The 21,587-nt window shown below is 37.2% G+C and overlaps 1 long non-coding RNA gene across 13 annotated transcripts in view; it reads left to right on the forward strand.

Annotated features, from left to right (window-relative positions):
- The window catches only part of LOC137488231 (uncharacterized), a 60,339-nt gene extending 41,604 nt beyond the window's left edge, over positions 1–18,735 (forward strand). For 5 of the 13 annotated variants that reach the window (XR_012393874.1, XR_012393868.1, XR_012393867.1 and 2 more), the window contains one exon: positions 3,939–4,474. This is a non-coding gene — a long non-coding RNA (uncharacterized lncRNA). Of the gene's footprint in view, positions 1–3,197; positions 4,480–18,478 lie in introns of those variants that run through there. The other 8 variants (XR_012393866.1, XR_012393872.1, XR_012393869.1 and 5 more) reach the window with 6 other exon arrangements.
- The last annotated feature ends 2,852 nt before the right edge of the window (positions 18,736–21,587 follow it).

The following is a 21,587-nucleotide window of genomic DNA, read 5'->3' on the forward strand; positions in this document are numbered from 1 at the left end:
CGCAGGGAGAACATGCAAACTCCACACAGAAACGCCAGCTGAGCCGAGGCTCGAACCAGCGAGCCAGCGACCTTCTTGCTGTGAGGCGACAGCACTACCCACTGCACCACTGCCTCGCCCTTTGTTCAAATTACTTGTTTAAAATGAACTGAAACAACACAATTTTGAGTTTTTTTGGGGGGACAACATAATTGTTTTATGTTCAATCCACTTAAATTTGTAAAAAAAAAAACAACTAATAAGTTATATAAGTTAATCACGCTGTGGTAACCCTTGAAAATAAGGGACTAAGTCGAAGGAAAATTAATAAACAGTCTATTTTACATCCCTACTTACTGTCAATATTGTGATTGACATTACCATGCACTATTAAAAACACCACACAATTCCTTTATGTTGTCTCAGGACAAATCGATTATGTGGAATCCAACATTTTTAAAGGATCTCCCAAAGTGTCAGGGGTGTCTGTATAAAGAACCCAAAAGCAGAAGAGTTCAAATCAATAAGCTTTAATTTAATAAGCAGAAAGAAAAAGACTCAGCAACTTGCTGAGATCCAGAGATTTTAGTAAAAATAAACTGAAGAATGGACCACAGGGAACTGGTCACAACATAGGATAAATTCCAACAAAAATTAGCACAACCACATGATTAAGAAAATCAGGAGTGGGCTATTTTCCTGTCAAAAATAAAGCAAGTCTTTGGTCTAGACCTGGTAATACAGCTAAAGGACATTGGCAAGACAGAGGATCGATTCTCCAGGGCAGGCCAAATCCAGAATGGCTCCAGAGAACTGGACAGAAAATACAGAGATAAAGCAAGCAATAGACCGACAAGAAAGCAGTAAGGAACCCAACACTCTGGCAAGAGGAGAAGCGAAACACCCTCAAATATAGGACCAGCAATCAGCAGAAATGAAAGGCAGGTGGCAGTAAACAAGTGAATCTGGGGTCACACTGGACTTTTTTCCCCATAGACTTCCATTCATACTCATGCGAATGTGTCAGACCGGAAACGCAAGCTCGTGTGGCAAGTTTCGCAGATCGCTGCGTTGGAAAGTTCAAGCTTGGTGAACTCTGACCTGTGAAATCACATCACTTGACAGCATGAGACCAATCGAGGATCAAAACATGACCTCTCTGGACAGAAATGTAAAATATGAACCAATCGCTAGCTTCTTCATTCATTCATTCACTCATTTTCTTGTCGGCTTAGTCCCTTTATTTATTCCGGGGTCACCACAGCGGAATGAACCGCCAACTTATCCAGCAAGTTTTTACGCAGTGGATGCCCTTCCAGCCGCAACCCATCTCTGGGAAACATCCACACACACTCATTCACACTTACCCCTGCACTGTATATAGCTCAAACAATCATATTAGTTTTTTTAAAGTAGTTTTTCCCTTCCACAGTAGGGACTTTCCATTGACTATTTTTATCTATTTCTCTCCACACGCTGCTAATAATAATAGCTACACCACTCCTGTGGTATCAGATTTTCTTGCAGTAATTGTTTAAAAAACTACCTATTTAACATAAGCTGAATTAACACATTTCTTGAAGTTTATTTGGGACAGCCTAATAGTTTTATGTTCATTTCACTTCAATTTGTAAAAAAACATTAAATTAACTTAATCGATTTGTGTTGGAATAACATGAAAAAATTGTGTGGCATTTTTATAGTGCATGGTATTATAACAATATTGACATACAGTAAGTAGAGATAAAGTAAAATACGGTTACTATTCATTCGTTCATTCATTCTTTCATTTTCCTTCAGCTTAGTAAATAGTGTGCTTACATTTAAATGTTGAATAAATAATTTGAATAAACCATAATTATTCAATGAATTGAATGGAAATTCTCAAAATAACAATTTCATACATGTTTGTGACTATGCACCTGATTGTATGTTTTATTTTTGTTTGGTCTACATTTTGCAGTAAACTCTGTGTTATTGCCTCTATGAACCATAAGGTGAGATGTTTTTATGGGATTTCTTATGGTCACTGAATGTACAGTACGGCTCCTTTGATGTAAGATCACCCCCTACTGTTTAAATGAATTATCAAAGCATATATATAATATATATATAATAAACTATATCTATTTAGAGGTCACAGACATGACTGCAAAAAACTAAAACATTTTTAAAAGTGATTTAAAAGTGCAAAAGTTGTAATATAAATATAAATAATTTTAATAATAATAATAATAATAATAATAATAATAATAATAATAAAAACATAAATAAAATTGTGGAAAGTTGTTAATTTATGGATATTTTTTACAGTGCAGACCATAAAACATTTTGAAACATTTGAAATAATGTATTTCCAAAGTACTATATTATTATTATTATTATTATTATTATGTCTTGCCATATTATGTCAGTAGGTAGTGGTGTCGCCTCACAGCAAGAAGGTCGCTGGGTCGCTGGTTCGATCCTCGGCTCAGTTGGCGTTTCTGTGTGGAGTTTGCATGTTCTCCCTGCGTTCGCGTGGGTTTCCTCCGGGTGCTCCGGTTTCCCCCACAGTCCAAAGACATGCGGTACAGGTGAATTGGGTAGGCTAAATTGTCCGCAGTGTACGAGTGTGTGTGTGAATGTGTGTGTGGATGTTTCCCAGAGATGGGTTGCGGCTGGAAGGGCATCCACTGCGTAAAAACTTGCTGGATAAGTTGGCGGTTCATTCCGCTGTGGCGACCCCGGATTAATGAAGGGACTAAGCCGACAAGAAAATGAATGAAAATATTGTTTCAAACTACAAATAATACAGTAATAGTCACTTTGATAAAATGTCGACAAAGAAGAAATCAACATCCCATAATGCAGTAAAATTCACAAAAACATCTGTAAATCACAAAATATGGAACCTGTTAATTAACCTGTTAATTTGATTTCTCTCTCTCTCTCTCTCTCTCTCTTTGGCTATATTGACTGTAGTTACACCAGTGAACTTCTTTAATGCAAAATAAAACAATTACTCTTAATATTACTCTTTATATGCACATTTATTCCAGCACGCAGTCAAAGCAAACTTGATATAATAACACGTTGGAATGAACGAAGCAGGAATAGTGAATTTCCATCTGCTGTGATGTTTTGGCCTCCAGTCGCAGTAGACAAAACACTGTGAGAGTCACAGGCTTCAGTGTGAAACAAACTGTGCTTAGGTAACTGTGTGCTACTGTTTTCAGATGGCACTGCTGCTGCAAAGGCTGCTAGGATCAGTGAAGCCAATCCCTATATATTACACTGGGAAAGATCTGACACTGCAATATTTTGTTGGGATATTAATACAATTTCATTAGATGACTTTCACAGAGAAGAGTTCAGAATTGTAGACTGATTGGGATGATGTTTAGGGGAATGCATAAAATATAATGCATATGCAAATATTTAATATAAAGCATAGATAATAAATATCTGAAGTATCTGGTTTTTTACGCAGTAAATGCCTTTTCATCCGCAACCCAGTACTGGGAAACACCCATACAGTCTCACATTCAAACATGCTCTTATACAATATGGCCAATTTTGTTTACCCAATTCACCTATAGCGCATGTGTTTGGACTGTTGGTGGACCGGAGCACCCGGAGAAAACCCACGCTAACACGGGGAGAACATGCAAACTCCACATAGAAATTCCAAAGGGTCTATCCGGGACTCAAACAACCAACCTTCTTGCTGTGAGGTGACAGTGCTAACCACTGAGCCACCGTGCCACCAACATTCATATGGCTTTAATAAAATGTCTAACTTTTGTCCACTGGCTGACTCTCCGTGTTTATGACAGGCTAATACTGTACATATTTCGCCTCTGTTGATATCAAACAGCAGTCCTCTCCCAGGATATCAATAGCAGCAAATATGTATTCGCCTGTCCCAAACACAGAGTCTTCTCTCTCTCTCTCTCTTTCCGCTGATGGGCCAGTAGTTGCTGCTGGCAGGACTCACGCCGAGGCTCTCCTACATCTCGTCCCCTGTCGGTGGCAGGCTCCGTCGGCGTGGCGTCGCGTGACATTCTTTCCCACAGGCAGGCACATAGTTGCAGCCTGTCCTCATGCGCGAGGGCCTGGGATCCGCCAACAGGCGCGGGTCACTTCAAAGCCCGGCAAACCCACAGCTGCAGCCTGTCGACCCTGCTGCCCCGCTCCAGTTTGTAATCAATATTAAAGGATTGACCCCGAAGGCATCTCTGCCGCTGTTCACACTCCACAGCCCTCCCTGAGCAGGACCACAATGAGTCTCCGCTCAAGATCACTTCAGATATCTCCATCAGTTTTCTCCTTCATCAGACAAGTCATCGGGAAACTCATTATCGCTCACCTTCACAGGGTGTTGTCTCCTTGGATTGCTGTGAGAAAAGCATCCATGTTATATGTGACCACAAAACTAGCAATAAGTGTCATTTTCTTTGTTTTACTTTACATTTTATGATGATCTAAATGCTGAATAAATAATCTTTCCATTAATGTTTGTTTTGATATATTTGGCCCAGACTACAGTTGAAGTCAGACTCATTCACCCTCCTGTGACTTTTTCTAATATTTCCCACAGTATTCAAATTTTTCACAGTATTACCTATAATATTTTTTCTTCTGGAGATAGTCTTATTTGATTTATTTTGGCTAGAATATATTTGTCATGATCACCAGCGAGATCTAAACACCAGGGGCCTCATGTAAGAAGACTTGCGTGGAAATCATACTAAAACATTGCGTACGCAGAAAAAATTCAGATGTATGTAACACTGCGTACGCCAAATCTCACGCATATTCTTTTGTACATCTGAATAAACGTGAAACTGAGCGCAACATGCACGAGCACAAAACCCCTCCCTGCCTCCTCCCCCGTATGAATATGCTAATGACTATACTTTGGCAAAACCCAACGAAAAAGCAAAGGCAAAAGTAAGCAAAAAAAGAAACTTTGAACAGAATGTGAATTGGAGGTGCTGCTTTCGGAGGTAGACCGGAGGAATAAACAACAAAAGAAAAAAATAGAGTCAAAAGTCCCTCTATAGGCCCTTACAATCATGGCCTCCCAATCATCCCCTTCCACCAAATTGGCTGTATCACTGTCTCTCCTCTCCACCAATAGCTGGTGTGTGGTGAGCGCACTGGTGCCGTTGTCCTGTGGCAGCCGTCGCATCATCCAAGTGGATGCTGCACACTGGTGGTGGTGTGGAGAGACCCCCCCTCATGATTGTGAAGCGCTTTGGGTGTATGGCCATACACAATAAATGCGCTATATAAATACACACATTACATTACATATATTTCACCACAGTCTGGCAGTGACTGCATATTGTTTTTTTCTTTGTCTGTCACCTTTTCTCCTTTTTCATAATTTTTAGAAAGAAACCGAAATGCTTCCACACATCCGATTTAAAACCCGCTTTAGGTTCGATCATTTCCAGCTCTTTTTCTTCCCCAATACTAGCAACACACTCAATTTCCGCATTACTGGATCTGTAGTGACAACAGACCGCAAAGGATGATGGCCACGCCTAGGCTGATGGGAATTGTAGTTTTCGCTACCTCCCGTTCGCTTCATTCGCCTAAGCAAACTTTTCTTAGAAATGTAGTTTTGAGTCATGCGCCTACGGTAATATTAAAAAAAATTACTATTGCGGTATGACGGTATTTACAATATTGTTACTTTCCTACTGCAATAAAATGTTTTTTTTTTTTAATCCAATTGATTAATTATTTGGCCATATTTACTGTGTTAGTGAACTTTCAGAACACTTTGTGAAGACGGGAATGTCCGGTCACCCTTTATTTTGGGTCGCTGTGAACTTTCCAGCACAAAGTTATAGCAGCTGGCTTCAGTGGTTAGCTTGTTAGCCGTTCTGTGATGAAAGGGGAATTTACAGATCCAATTTACAGACTATATTAGGCCTGAAGAAATATGATCTGCTCTTATTAAACACATTACGCTACCGTTGCAGCCAGTGCATTCATGCATTCTCATAGTAGCCACTGAAATGAAGATCATATTATGAACACACCATTGAGGATTTTTATTATCATTATTATTTTTCCCCCTTTTACAGTCTGGGATATATACAAACAAAACGTTTCTTGAGGCATATTTATTTAGGCCTGCATGACCTGCGATGCAAACCACCTGGATTACCATCGGTGTTGTTGCTGTAGGCGGCACAGTAAATTTGTCAATACTCTGATACTTGGCACGTCTGCCACAGCAAGACTGACTCATTCATAACAACAAGTTGTGTTTTGATTACAGAACTCTGCTTTCTGAATAACAATCATTAGCATGGCGCACTCCTGTCAAACCCATCAACAAATTAGCCAGCTGGCAAATGTAATATCTAGGATGCTATAGGTTATTAAGCTACAGGCTATAGTTTATTTCCTTTTCACATTAGAGTTAAAGGCATCGGATTGATGTAATATCCTTCAGCCACTAAAACAACAGCGGGTGTGAAATGACAGCTGCCCGGCCATTCTCTTTTCCAGGTGTGCTGCAGTAGTAACTCTGATAACCAGTCATTAAATATTCCGTTATGCAGAGGGAATGTGGACTGTGTGGTGATTATCCCACAAACAGTATGTTACTGGTTACATCACTTTTGTGTGGATTTCTTGCTAATGATGCTGGCTGTGTGTTCATTGACTATATTTCTGAGTAGAAAACAGTTTTACTGACATTATAAAAATAACAAACTGGAGTAAAGGGTATTCTCCAAGGGGTAGTTCACCAAAAAATGAAAATCAGCTCGCTATATACTCACCTATGTATCACCGTTCCTGCCCACTGACATAAAAAAAATAATTATATAAAAAAAAAATTATAAAGTCTGAATTGCGAGTTAATAACTCAGAATTGCGAGTTATAAAATCAGAATTGCAAGTTATTAAGTGAGAATTCTGAATTATTAAGTCAGAATTTATAGTTGTAAAGTCAGAACTGCAAGTTATTAAGGAAAAATTCTGACTTATAAAGTTGCAGCTCTGAGTTGTAATGTCAGAATTGCAAGTTAAGTCAGAATTTAAAGTTATAAAGTCAGAATTGTGAGTTATAAAGTCAGAATCGCAAGTTATTAAGTCAATTTAAAGTTATAAAGTCAGAATTGTGAGGTATAAAGTCAGAATTGCGAGTTATTAATTCAGAATTTAAAGTTATAAAGTCAGAATTGCGAGTTATAAAGTCAGAATTGCGAGTTATTAAGTCAATTTAAAGTTATAAAGTCAGAATTGTGAGGTATAAAGTCAGAATTGCGAGTTATTAATTCAGAATTTAAAGTTATAAAGTCAGAATTGCGAGTTATAAAGTCAGAATTGCCAGATATTAAGTCAGAATTCTGAGATGAAAGGGTTAGGGTTAGAATTGTGAGTTATAATCTAAAACACAACAATTTGTTTGACTGGAATTTGAATATGACCTGCAGGCACAGGACGTCAACATAACGTCAGATTGATGTTGTACTGCAATGTCAGGGGACGTTGCATTTTGTTTGAAAATGAAAATCAGGTTGACGTCACAACTCAACGTCAACGTCATTTTGGTCACTTTTCAACGTAATAAAAACAACAAAATATCAAAGTCCAACGATGTAACCGCTTGATGTTGCGTGGATGTTATCGTTAACAGTATGATGTCTATCAGATGTTGAATTTTTGTCACCATACATGATGATTAAATGTAAGTATTTTCCATCAATATAATGTTGGTTTAAGATGTTGGCTTAATGTTGGTCACTTTCCAACACAACGTAAAATCAACCAAATATCAACATCATTATTGCACCTCAAAATAACACTGGTGCTGGTGACCTAAATCTAACCTTATATTAATGTTGTATGTCTGCTGGTTAGGCTAATAATAATAATGGGTTAAAGTTGGTATATCTCATATATTTTCTGAAGTTGGTTATAGGGTTATTATAAGTTATATGGGCTAATTTATTCATAAAGGGTCAATATTTTTGTTCCATTTCTTGTCACATGATTCATTTTATTTATTTATGAAAACCCACATGATTATAAACAACCACATAATATCCATTGACGGTATTATGGCATGGATGTCAAACTCCAGTTCCTGGAGGGCCGCAGCTCTGCGCAGTTTAGTTCCAACCCTGCTCCAACACACTTACCAATAGGTTTCAAACAAGCCTGAAGGACCCAATTAGTTTGACCAGATGTGTTTAATTTGGGTTGGAGGAAAACTGTGCATAGCTGTGGCCCTCCTGGAACTGAGTTCGACACCTGTGTTCTATGGTTTACCATAGTTACAAAGTTCATCGAGAACAAGGCTAATTTGCAATGCAATTTGGCATGTGTAATCTTGTGCGATGGGAAATCACCTGTGTGCTTATTGCATAAATCCCCCTCATTGTTTCCCATTTGGCATGAACATGACACTGCCTTTAAAGTGTTTGAATTGGCGCAAATTGTTTTAAAAAGACAGCGATGATGAAACATCAGATAAGTTTGTTGGAGGCCGTATCATAGTGACAGTGCATACTCAGCTGTGTTGACTATGCAAACTGTTCTTTGCACAGTCTGTGTGCACATCCCAAAGATGCTATCGGTGAACAGTTATGATTTACCATCTGTGGAGACGGACAGCCTGAACTCCAGATGCGCGCCATGTTGCGACACAATCAAAACAATTGACGGAAAAGTCTATTACAGACTGGCAAAGAAAACAAAGAGAGATTCAAATAACAAAGAACTAATCGGAGGAACACACAAGACGATAAAAGACCAAAGCAATTACATGATAGTGGAAATAGGTTAACATTATGATTTGATGGATGAATGTGAATTCCTTTGATTCCTTTGATTTAAAAAATGATCATGTATCATGTGATTTTATTGGGCTGGGAGATCAATGGCATATTGAGATCACGAATGAATTTGGCAATACCAATGAACCTTTTTTGCAATATTGATTAATCAAACAGCCTGGTAAAGAGCGGAAATTAACGTGACAGCCGCCAGTCAGTAAACCTCACCAATGAGTCATGTTCTGCAGGTCTGTGTGAATGAATGGCAGTTTCTTCTAATACACAAACACAAATATATGTGACGTTCACTGTTTTAAGAATCAACTTGAAAGGGATCTACTCACTTCACAGCCTTTCATTTAACTTTGATAAAAACTACAGTCAAAACATGTTGAATCTGAAATTACGAACTATCAAATAGGTCTGGTTCACTTGGAATAAATAATGAGAGATATGAATTATGGAGTACCTAGTATCCAATATTGAGTATCTATCTATCTATCTATCTATCTGTCTGTCTGTCTGTCTGTCTGTCTGTCTGTCTGTCTGTCTGTCTGTCTGTCAATCTGTCAATCTATCTATCGTCTGTCTGTCTATCTATCTATCTATCATCCGTCTGTCTGTCTATCTATCTATCTATCTATCTATCTATCTATCTATCTATCTATCTATCTGTCTGTCTGTCTGTCTGTCTGTCTGTCTGTCTGTCTGTCTGTCTGTCTGTCTGTCAATCTATCTATCGTCTGTCTGTCTGTCTATCTATCTATCTATCATCCGTCTGTCTGTCTGTCTATCTATCTATCTATCTATCTATCTATCTATCTATCTATCTATCTATCTATCTATCTATCTATCTATCTATCTGTCTGTCTGTCTGTCTGTCTGTCTGTCTGTCTGTCTGTCTGTCAATCTATCTATCGTCTGTCTGTCTGTCTATCTATCTATCTATCATCCGTCTGTCTGTCTGTCTATTTATCTATCTATCTATCTATCTATCTATCTATCTATCTATCTATCTATCTATCTATCTATCTATCTATCTATCTATCTGTCCATCTATCTGTCTATCCGTCTATCTATCTATCTATCTATCTATCTATCTATCTATCTATCTATCTATCTATCTATCTATCTATCTATCTATCTATCTATCTATCTATCTATCTATCTATCTATCTATCTATCTATCTATCTATCTATCATCTATCTATCTGCCTGTCAATCTATCTATCGTCCGTCTGTCTGTCTATTTATCTATTTTCCAATCTGTCTATCTTTCTATCTATCTGTCTGTCTGTCTGTCCGTCAGTCCTTCCGTCCGTCCGTCTATCTATCAATCTATATATCGTCTGTCTATCTGTCTGTCTATCAATTTATCTATCATCTATCTGTCTGTCTGTCCGTCCGTCCATCCATTCATCCAACCATCCATCCACCCACTCATCCATTCGCCCGCCCATCCATCCATCCATCCTTCCATCCATCCATCTATCTTCTGTCTGTCTGTCTAGAGGAGGCAGTGTATGCTTTTTCAAATTTCTCTCACGAGTGCCAATCATGCCTGATGTTCTTGTGTAAATCCACCAGAGGCCATTGTTGACTGACTGATCAATCGACTGTACTCCCCTTATCCTTCCCAAAACCTAACAAGCAGTGTTTTCAAAAGCAATCCAGAAAAAGAAAAGCCCTCGCGGCCACATTCGCACCCTGTTTCTTACATGTTTCTTTCATTTTGTGGCTTTTGTTTTTGTCTTACCTGCTTTCTGCAACCGTTCTTCACCAGGATCGAACCACGTTGTCGTTGTGAACTCCGCTCCACGTCACAAGTTTGTTGATGTAGGCAGCGAGCCACTAGACAAACTCGTAACATTGGAAAAGCCGTCCATACAGTGATAAGTGGTCTGCTGGTTAGTGCGAAAAGTCACGGCATCACACCAGCCTGTAGAGTTCGTTTTAAAGACAAAATGTATCTCTGGCTACATAATTCGTGCTCTTTAGAAATGTATATGGGTGTACATTTTCAGAATGAGCCTGTGTTGCAAATTGACAGCTCACTGTATTCCAAGTATATCAATGAATGTCGATTTGTGTGCAAGTAGAAGAGTGTTCATGCCAGAAATATCCCACACAAACACACAGTGATCATTGCCTCATTTCTATTGTTAATTTATTTATTTTTGGTGTCTACATGATTGATTGCTTTCTTGACTTGGGGCAGCAAGTGTTAGACATAATTATACAGCAGCAACAAATAATGGAAAGTGAGATGCTCTCTCTCCCTAAACACATGCAAAGGGGACTTACAGGGGAAAGATGCCACGGGCGGTTCAGTGGTCCCTGCTGCACACCAACTCACACACTTAACAAGCTCCTTCGCCTTGACCCTCTGTCAAACACACACACACACTGCCAGAATGATATCAGCGTTAGCATTCGGTAATGTGGTGTGTAATTCAATCAAGACTTTGTGTAAGCTATTCTTTGAAGCCAGGGTGGTATAAATACTCACACACACACATTACGCTGGTATCACTTTTACTGAGTTACAGCCGCCAAAGCTCTGAGTCATTTTATAATTTTAAATAAACAGTTATGACGGCTTTTACTAGATGCATTACACAGTCGTGCTGTTATACAGAGCAATTCAGTTCACCTCAGCAAGAACTTATGTCCCGGTTACAATTTGTTGAACAAAAAAGAATCAATGGGAGACTTTTACGTTTTTTTTTTGTCAGCTTGTGTACAGTATAGCATTGTAATTACAGTAAATATTTCAAAATAAACACCATAAGCAAATGGGTCAAAATTTAAGATAGTGACCACACAAAAACAATATGTAACTTTATAGAAGTTGAACCTGACAGAACTCAACTTTTAATGTGATATCTAATTAAATTTAAGGCGTCACGGTTGAGCAGTGGGTAGCACGATCGCCTCGCATCAAGAAGGTTGCTGGTTAGAGCCTTGGATGAGTCAGTTGGCATTTCTGTGTGGAGTTTGCATGTTCTCCCTGTGATCGCGTACGTTTTCTCCTAGTGCTCCGGTTTCCACCATAAGTCCAAAGACAGAAAGCAGGTAAAACAACCAACAAAAGGCATAAAATAAAATAAATAGCAGGGTAAGAACGTGGTAAAATCTGAAAATGTTGTAAAATTTGTGGTCAAGGGTTTTGCTGGATTGCTTTTGAAAACACTGTTGGTTGGGTTTAGGGAAGGGGGTGATAGGGTCAATCGATGCTTTTGAAAACACTATTGGTTGGATTTAGGGAAGGGGTGGGTGGGGTAATCAGTCAGTCAACAGTGGTCTCTGGTGAATTTACGCGAGACCAACAGGCGTGAGCGGCATTCGCTAGAGAAATTTGAGATATGAAAAATTGTATGCAGCGGCCTCTGGTGGATTCAATAGTATTTGGATGCAGCCTTTATGATGCAAGCTTAGACTGCATCACTCAGCGATGCAATGTCAGACACAATGCACTCAAATGGAGCTAGTGACGTCACTGTGACGGGTAGGGTTAGGGGTGGGGTTAGGTGAACCCATTAAAAAGCATTATATGCAGCCCAGATTGCACTGCACCAGGTCTGCAGCCAGACCCATCTCGGTGGATTCGAGAAAACATACTGGAACGTATTTTGCATTCTCCAGAAATGTATACAGAGGTATGTATCCATAATGAGCCTAGTTTGGCAAAAATACTTACTGAAATACATTCTTTGTAATAATTTTCTAGATGAGCCAATTTTCCCCAGTCCCTCATCATTAGTAGAAGTTCATAACTGTGTTTTTACAATAGCACATTAAAATATCACTAACAAAAAATGCTGAAAGCACAGTTTGCATCACTGGAGTATTTATAATTTGAAGCGCAGCCCAAAATCGGCCTGATGCGCATTAGCACATGCTGTCCTTGTACTATTGTTGATCTGATGGCGCTCATGTGACTAATACAGTTGTTCACCAAAGCATTCAAAGTGATAAAAACTCAGGCGTCGTTTTATGAGCTGAAGCCTGACAGAACTTGATAAATATTTCCACTATATAAAAAAACACTGGAACAGGAAGAGTTATGCTACAACACACTAATGTTTTATTTCCCAAGTAATCCGAACCTGCCAAAAATATCATGGGCTGGATCCACGAGACACGCCAAAACCACACAATGCAAATTGCTCGAGACTCTAAAAGTAAATCTTCCGCTTTAACAATGAAGTACATTGATTGGCTGTATAAATCATATTTACTTTAGCAATATCACATGAGATCTTGCTAAAACTGTGACTTTAGGCCTCAGGCTGTATACTTCAATATATTCAGAAGTGATTTAAGATAGTTGAGTAAACAAGACGTTGAACTTATAATTTAGATCGGGGGTTCTCAACTGGTTTGGCCATGGGACCCACATTTTTACATGGTCATCAAGCCACGACCCAAATTTTTCGGAACTATAATACAATTTTAGGAATTATAATTAGTTTGTATTTATTTGTTAACATACAGAAGTAGTGACAGACTAACAAATAAACAATATTTTATTGCTGTCATTTAAAAAATGGATCAAATTATAGAAATATTACAAAGTAAAAAACGACAAATACTGTAAACAGTTGTAAGGGTAAGGAAATGCTCAGTTAACATGAACTAAACTGAACTGTTAATAAAATGTTGTCTGGTTTCTAAATGTCATTTTAATTTAGATGGTTTCATGCTCTCTTATGAGAGCACCTCACTACATATGACACTGAGGCTTTAAGTCTTTTTTGTTGTCAATACATGTAAATCCATACTTTACATATTCGGGGTTGTACTTGCGCTTCGACATATTTGTTGCTGTAATTAAATGAAATTTCACATTTCAAATGTTAGGGTTGTCCCTCACGAATTTCAAAATAAAAGTCCGGTATAAGCAAAATAAGTGAAAAATTAAACTTTTCTTGTTTTTTTGACCACACACTCCGCGACCCACTAAAAATGTTCCTGTGACCCACTTTTAAGTCGCGACCCACCAGTTGAGAAACACTGATTTAGACACAATGTTTGCTGCTGCTTGGTCTGGTTTTTGTTCAGCACACACTCAAGCACTCAGCACACTTTTTGACTAAGACCCTTTATTAATCAGGGGTTTCCACAGCGGAATGAACCGCCAACTTATCTAGCATATTTTTTACACAGCGGATGCCCTTCCAGCCACAACCCAACACTGGGAAACACCCATACACACTTACATTCACACTCATACAATATGGACAGTTTAGCTTACCCAATTCACCTATAGCGCATGTGTTTGGACTTGCGGGGGAAACCGGAGCACCCGGAGGAAACCCATGGGAACATGGGGAAAACATGCAAACTCCACATAGAAATGCCAACTGACCCAACTGGGGCTTGAATCAGCGACCTTTTTGTCATGAGGCGATTGTGCTACCCACTGACGCCCATTTTAGCATTATATTTTTATTCTATTACGTGCAATCATGAAAAACCAGACTTTATTTCTCTGATTTCCTAGTTATATCTTACAATTCTCAGGAAAAATATCAGGGTTGCGAAATAAAAATTATATTATATATAATATATATAATATATTTATACAACAGTTCTGTTTGGTTCTCAAATCTGATTGGCTGATAGCCGTGCGATTTTCTGCAATTTCAGAACTCCTACAGCCTCTTTACCCTTTGTGTATTACTCCGCCCACATAACCAGCAAAAAGCAGACACTACAGATCTAAATTTTAAAAGATGCACACTCAACTGTTTTACTGTCAGCTTATGATTTGAATCTGGAAGAAAGCAGTTCCTCATACAAAAGGTTTTTGAAACTCTCCATGTTTGATTTTGTTTTTATATACATAATTATGCCGTTAAACTGTTGTATAAACGCAATATCACACTCGTAGCAATGCGATATGGCTGTATATCGGCACTGGTGGGGGCACAAATGCACGCCTCCCACCAGTGCCGATATACTGCCATATCGCACTGCTACTCGTGTGATATTGCTCATATATATATATATATATTTTTAAAAGGAGGCGTGGCACCTGACCCCACCCCTAACCCCAACCGTCATTGGGGGATAAGCAAATCGTACTAAATTGTACAAATTAGATCGTACGAATTCATATGAATTAGCCACTAAATGAAAAAGTTACGAATCGCCGTGAGATTGTGTTGTATATACATATATATATATATATATATATATATATATATATATATATATATATATATATATACATACATATATATATATATATATATATATATATATATATATATATATATATATATATATATATATATATATGTATATATATGTATATATGTATATATATATATATATATATATATATATATATATATATATATATGTATATATATATATATATATATATATATATATATATATATATATATATATGTATATATATATATATATGTATATATATATATATATATATGTATATATATATATATATATATATATATATATATATGTATATATATATATATATATATATATATATATGTRTATATATATATATATATATATATATATATATATGTATATATATATATATATATATATATATATATATATATATATATATGTATATATATGTATACATATATATATATATATATATATATATATATATATATATATATATATATATATATATATATATGTATATATATATATATATATATATATATGTATATACAACACAACCTCACGGCGATTCGTAACTTTTTCATTTAGTGGCTAATTCATATGAATTCGTACGATCTAATTTGTACAATTTAGTACGATTTGCTTATCCCCCAATGACGGTTGGGGTTAGGGGTGGGGTCAGGTGCCACGCCTCCTTTTAAAAATCGTACTATTTCGTACGACTGAACTCGAACGAATTCGTACGAATTAGCCACTAAACTGGCAAAACGTAAAATACTTACGTTTTCTCGTGAGATCAGGCTGGTATATAATATAAATATTTTACAGTGCAGTACTCCCATAATACCTTCATAGTCTTAAAACTTTCAGCTTATTTAGAAGCTCTAAGATTCGGTTTCTAATATTCCAGCGCTGCCTTACGTTAAGTGGGAACGTGCTGCACCGCATAAGTGTGTTTACTTCACAATTGTCGTTAGGAAAGTCTGCTTTTAATGTCCCACTAATTAAGACATAAATCAAAGTCTCTTCATCAGCAGAGCCTAAGAAGCCCCTCGGTCTGAGCAACAGCTGCCGTTGCCCCCCTTTAACCCCAAGAAATCGCTTCAGACGCCATGCATCTGAATACTATTAAAGCCTATATGCTGTGCGCCGACTCTTTGATTTAATTACTTTGACCGCTGCTTCAGTCGGAGACCATCATCTCGTCATTGATCCAAACACTTATTCTCCACCAGGGACTACTCGGATGAGCTTTGGCCCGCTAAGACAGAGGGGTTTGGGTATCAAGGAGAGCAGGACAATAGCAACAACTGCACGTCTAATTTAGACGCTTGTTTACCGTCAGGCTGTAACAAGAGAGCACAATGGGATGGTGGTCAGGGAGCTATTGTTTTTCAGGCTAATTGGGCATCCGGAGTGCTAAAAGAGGCGTCTGATACTGTGAAAAAAACCCGTACATGTTCATGGCATTCGGGAGCGTGGAGTGGTGCGCATCCCAGCGGAGTTTAACCACAGGCGAAAACGTGGAGCCGGGCCGACAGTTGTTTTGTGCTGTCAGAGAGCTTTAAGAGATGGTCCGCTTAATCTTTATTGGTATTGCCAATTTAGCTTGTCCTGTGTGAGATATTACGCACAGAAGCCTGCAGGGATGATGGACAGAGAGGCCGGTTAAACAGAGTCTTCACAGAAAGAATCGCAAACATTTGTTTCATTACCGTGCCTGTATGCTAGAAGCGCTTAGCATGCGTAAACTGAGGCTTTTAATTAGTCTATTTTGGAACAAAAGATTTTAGATAGCGATGGCGTCATTATTCATGTCCTGTAGAGAATTATTAGAAAACTATTGAAAGTTGTACATTTAAATTCAATTACCCATGCAAAATAAGATGACAAGCAACAACAAAAAAGGTCTGCACATAAAAAAACTAATGATGATAAGCAAATCACTGATCAGTTAGCCTAAAATATAAAATATTCATTCATCAGAAAGATAGATAGATAGATAGATAGATAGATAGATAGATAGATAGATAGACAGACAGACAGACAGACAGACAGACAGACAGACACTTGTGTCAATCAAAATCATTGGTTTCAATGGTGCCAGCACTGAAAATCTTGGGCTGTGGACAATGTGAAACGTGTATTGTTCTCTGATGAGTCCACCTCCACTGTCTTTCCCATATCCGGGAGAGTTACAGTGTGGAGAAGCCCCAAAGAAGCAAACTACCCAGACTGTTGCATGCTCAGAGTGAAGCATGGGGGTGGGTCAGAGGTGGTTTGGGCTGCAATACCATGGCATTCCCTAGGCCCCATACTTGTGCTAGATGAGCGCGTCACTGCCAAGAACTATTGAACCATTCTGGAGGACCATGTGCACCCAATGGAGCACATGGCCTGCACAGTCACCAGATCTAAATATTATTAAGCCACTTTTGCATGATTTGGAGGAATGTTTTCCACCACCAGCATCAGGTAGTGACCTGGCCACTATTCTGAAAGAAAAATGGCTCAAAATCCCTCTGGCCACTGTGCAGACTTGCATCTGTCATTCCCAAGACCAATTGATGCTGTTTTGGCCGCAAAAGGAGGCCCTACATCATACTAATGAATTATTGTGGTCCAAAACCTTTATCCAACCATCCATCCATCCATCCATCCGTTCATCCATCCATTCATCCACCCACTCATCCACCCGTCCGTCCGTCCATCCATTCATCCAACCATCCATCCACCCACTCATCCATTCGCCCGCCCATCCATCCATCCATCCATCACTTCATCTATCTATCCATCCATCCATCCATTTCTTCATCAATCTATCCACCCATCCATCCACTCATCCTCCACCCACCCACCCATTCATCAATCCATCCATCCATTCATCGGCCCTTCTGTCCATCAATCTATCCATACATACATCCATCCACCCACCCACTCAAACATCCACCCGTCCAACCAACCATCCATCTACCCATCCATCCACCCACCCATCCATCCATCCGTCCGTCCAACTAACCAACCATCCATCCATCCATCCATCCATCCATCCATCCATTTCACAAGCTGCAAATTGATTTAAACAGATTTTTTGTGTGCAAAATATGGTCCAGACAGACAGATAGACAGATAGATAGATAGATAGATAGATAGATAGATAGATAGATAGATAGATAGATAGATGATAGATAGATAGATAGATAGATAGATAGATAGATAGATAGATAGATAGATAGATAGATAGATAGATAGATAGATAGATAGATAGATAGATAGATAGATAGATAGATAGATTTAAAATAAATAAAAAAACAAATCAATCAATGCCATTTATTGTACACACAACCTTAAGATAATGTTTGTTCTGGCCGGCTCTCAGTCCTCTCACTTTCTGCTAATACATCAAGCTTCCAGACTGTTGATGGATATTTTCAACACATGTAACAGCCCTGTGTGGCAGAGAAAGCAAAAGTTACATTGAAGTGGTTCTGGAAACAAGCTCTAAGCTCTTGGCATTAACTCTTGAACTCTGACAGGTGGAGTCTCTGTCTCTGGAGCAGCTCTTTCTCGCTACTCTGGGGGAAAATATTATGCTTTCTGGAGGTTGAGTTTTGAGGGGATCGAAGCAGCAGCCTGTGGGGTCAGAGGAACATGTGCCAGGGTGTGAAGGCCGTGCGTCTCCTTTCTTCAACCTCCCAGACAGAGAGACGATCCGCCGGGACAAATAACTAGGCAGCTGTCATTCTGTTAGCAGCAGCACACTTATCACAAATAATTGGAAAATGGCGGTTAGAAAAATTGGAGAAAAAAAAATTAATAAACTTAAAAATGTGCAACAAAAATGCAGTATAAGTATTGTGTACCCTTTATTTATTTATTTATTTATAAAAAATAGAAAACTGAATAAAATTATTTAGATTAATATAATAATGGTATTTGGTATGATATCTGTCTGGTATTTAAAAAGCTTATTTATTAAAGTTTATTTATTAAGCTAATGTTTTTGGTTAATTTCTTTAATTTCATTTCTTTATAGTTTTATTTATTCATTTTTTTCTTTGATTATAATGGGTTATTTTTTTATTTTTTATTTATTGAAAAAATATAAAACCAAACAAAACTATTTAGAATAATATTATAATTTCTGGCATTTAAAAAGCTTATTTATTAAAGCTTATTTATTAAGCTCGTTTTATTATTTTTTAGTTTATTTAATTTCATTTATTTATTTATTGCCTTATTTATAGTTTTATTTATTCCGTTTATTTTCTTTGATTACAATGGGTTATTAATTTATTAATTAATTTATTTAAAAATATATAAAACCTAATAAAACTATTTAGTTTAATATTGTAATTTCTGGTATTTAATAAGCGTATTTATTAATGCTTATTTATTAAGCTCGTTTTATTACTTTGTAGGTTTTTTTATTTTATTTTTTTGTCTTATAATTATATATTTTTATTTTATCTATTCAGCTTTTTCTCCGATGACAATGCTAATAAAACATCTTAATTAAATTGTATAATCCAGCTTAACAGTTCACAAATTAACATTGTTAGTCTATGAAAACCATGTATTATTAAGATGAAGAACTTTTATATCGAAAATAATAATCATTTCATTTTGTTTTCCACAGTTGCCATTAGCAGAACAGAACCATAAAAAATGACAATGGAATTAAATTATTTAGATTAGTATGATAGTTTCCAGTCTTATTTATTTATTTATTTTGTTATTTATTATTTAATTACTATTTTTATATTTATTTAATTTAAAAATGGACAATGATATTAATATAAATAATATTATAATTTTCATTTTTAAAAAAGCTATTTTTTATAATTTCAATAATATTAAATGTTCATTAATTCATTTGTTTATTCATTCATTTATTTTAACTGGAATTTTTACACTATAATAGTTTTTTCCCATTTTAATTAATTATTGTTTATTATTATTTTATTGCCATCGTTGGCTCCATAAATGGATGAATGAATTAATGAATGAATGAATAAATAAATAAATAAATAAATAAATAAAAGTTCTCAATAGAGAACCAAATTTTTTAAAGCATAATATCTAATAATAAAGCTATTATTTAATTTTATTTATTATGTATTATTTGTTTAATCTATTTCTTATTCAAATAAACTTTCATTTATTTATTAATATTACAAACAGCCAACCACAAGCTGGCCACTTCATATTTCCAAACGGGTCGAATATAGCCCACGGATTGAATGGGCCTGTAATACATTTGAAAACTATTGTTCACATGCCAAAGGGATGTTCTTTGAAGTACAAATGCATACGATATATCTGATCTTATTTTGACCATGCAAAAGCGATGGCGAGTCTCTGTACGCAAATGCTCCAGAGGGACCGGCCGCAGATCTGATGGTAATCGGTGCTTGTTTTCGGGAGGTCAGTTGCAGTTCTTGGGCTCTGCTGGCTTGGGCAGGTGCTCAATCACTGCGTCCCCAGTGCGAGCTGCAATCCCCAGAATGCGACTGTGTGGCGTCTGCAGGGTTGCTCTCCCATCTGATCTCAGCACAGCAGCTACAGCTGAGGTCAGAATTATTAGCCCTTCTGAATTATTAGCCCCCCTCACCAATCTCTATTTAACTGAGAGATTTTTTCAACACATTTCTAAACAGTTTTAATAACTCATTTATGATAACTGATTTCATTTATCTATGCCATGATGACAGTAAATAATATTTATCTACATATTTTTAAGACACCAGGATTCAGCTCAAAGTGACATTAAAAACTTAACTAGTAGTTAGGGTATTAAGGCAAGTCATTGTATGATGGTTAGTTCTGTGGATAATAAAAAAAGTGCTTAAAGGGGCTTATAATATTGACCTTAAAATGGGTTTTAAAAAATTAAAAACTGCTTTTATTCTAGCCGAAATAAAACAAATAAGACTTTCTCTAGAAGAAAAAAATATAATAGGAAATTCTGTAAAAATGTCCTTGCTCTTTTAAACATAATTTGGGAAATATTTGAAAAAGAAAAAAAAATCACAGGAGGACTAATAATTTTGACTTCAACTGTATAAAGCAGGAGGTGACCAAATGCTGACCGTTGGCAGGGCTCCACCACAGCTCTAAAAGGGACACAGACAGGGTTCAAGAGTGCACTTGCTGCTAGTGAACCATGAATAGTGATGTCATGGCTGTCAGGTTTTCTCGTGAATGCTTAAGAGTCAGACATCATGTTTTATGCAGGTGGTGTAACTCATTTTAAGTCTTTAAATTGGACAAAAACAGCAAGTGAGTTGGCGCATTGATATACCGAGCAAATGGTTTGCTGCTATCATGCACTCAAACAAACTCATTCATTCATTCATTCATTCATTTTCTTTTCAGCTTAGTCCCTTTATTAATCCGGGATCGCCACAGCGGAATGAACCGTCAACTCATCCAGCACATGTTTTACGCAGCGGATGACCTTTCAGCCGCAACCTTTTTCTGGGAAACATCCACACACACTCATTCATACTCATACTCTGCGGTCACTTTAGCCTACCCAGTTCACCTGTACCACATGTCTTTGGACTGTGGGGGAAATTGGAGCACCCGGAGGAAACCCACACGAACTCGGGGAGAACATGCAAACCCCACACAGAAATGCTA

This window comes from Danio rerio, chromosome 18 (assembly GCF_049306965.1).
Source record: "Danio rerio strain Tuebingen ecotype United States chromosome 18, GRCz12tu, whole genome shotgun sequence".
Taxonomy (NCBI): Eukaryota; Metazoa; Chordata; class Actinopteri; order Cypriniformes; family Danionidae; genus Danio; species Danio rerio.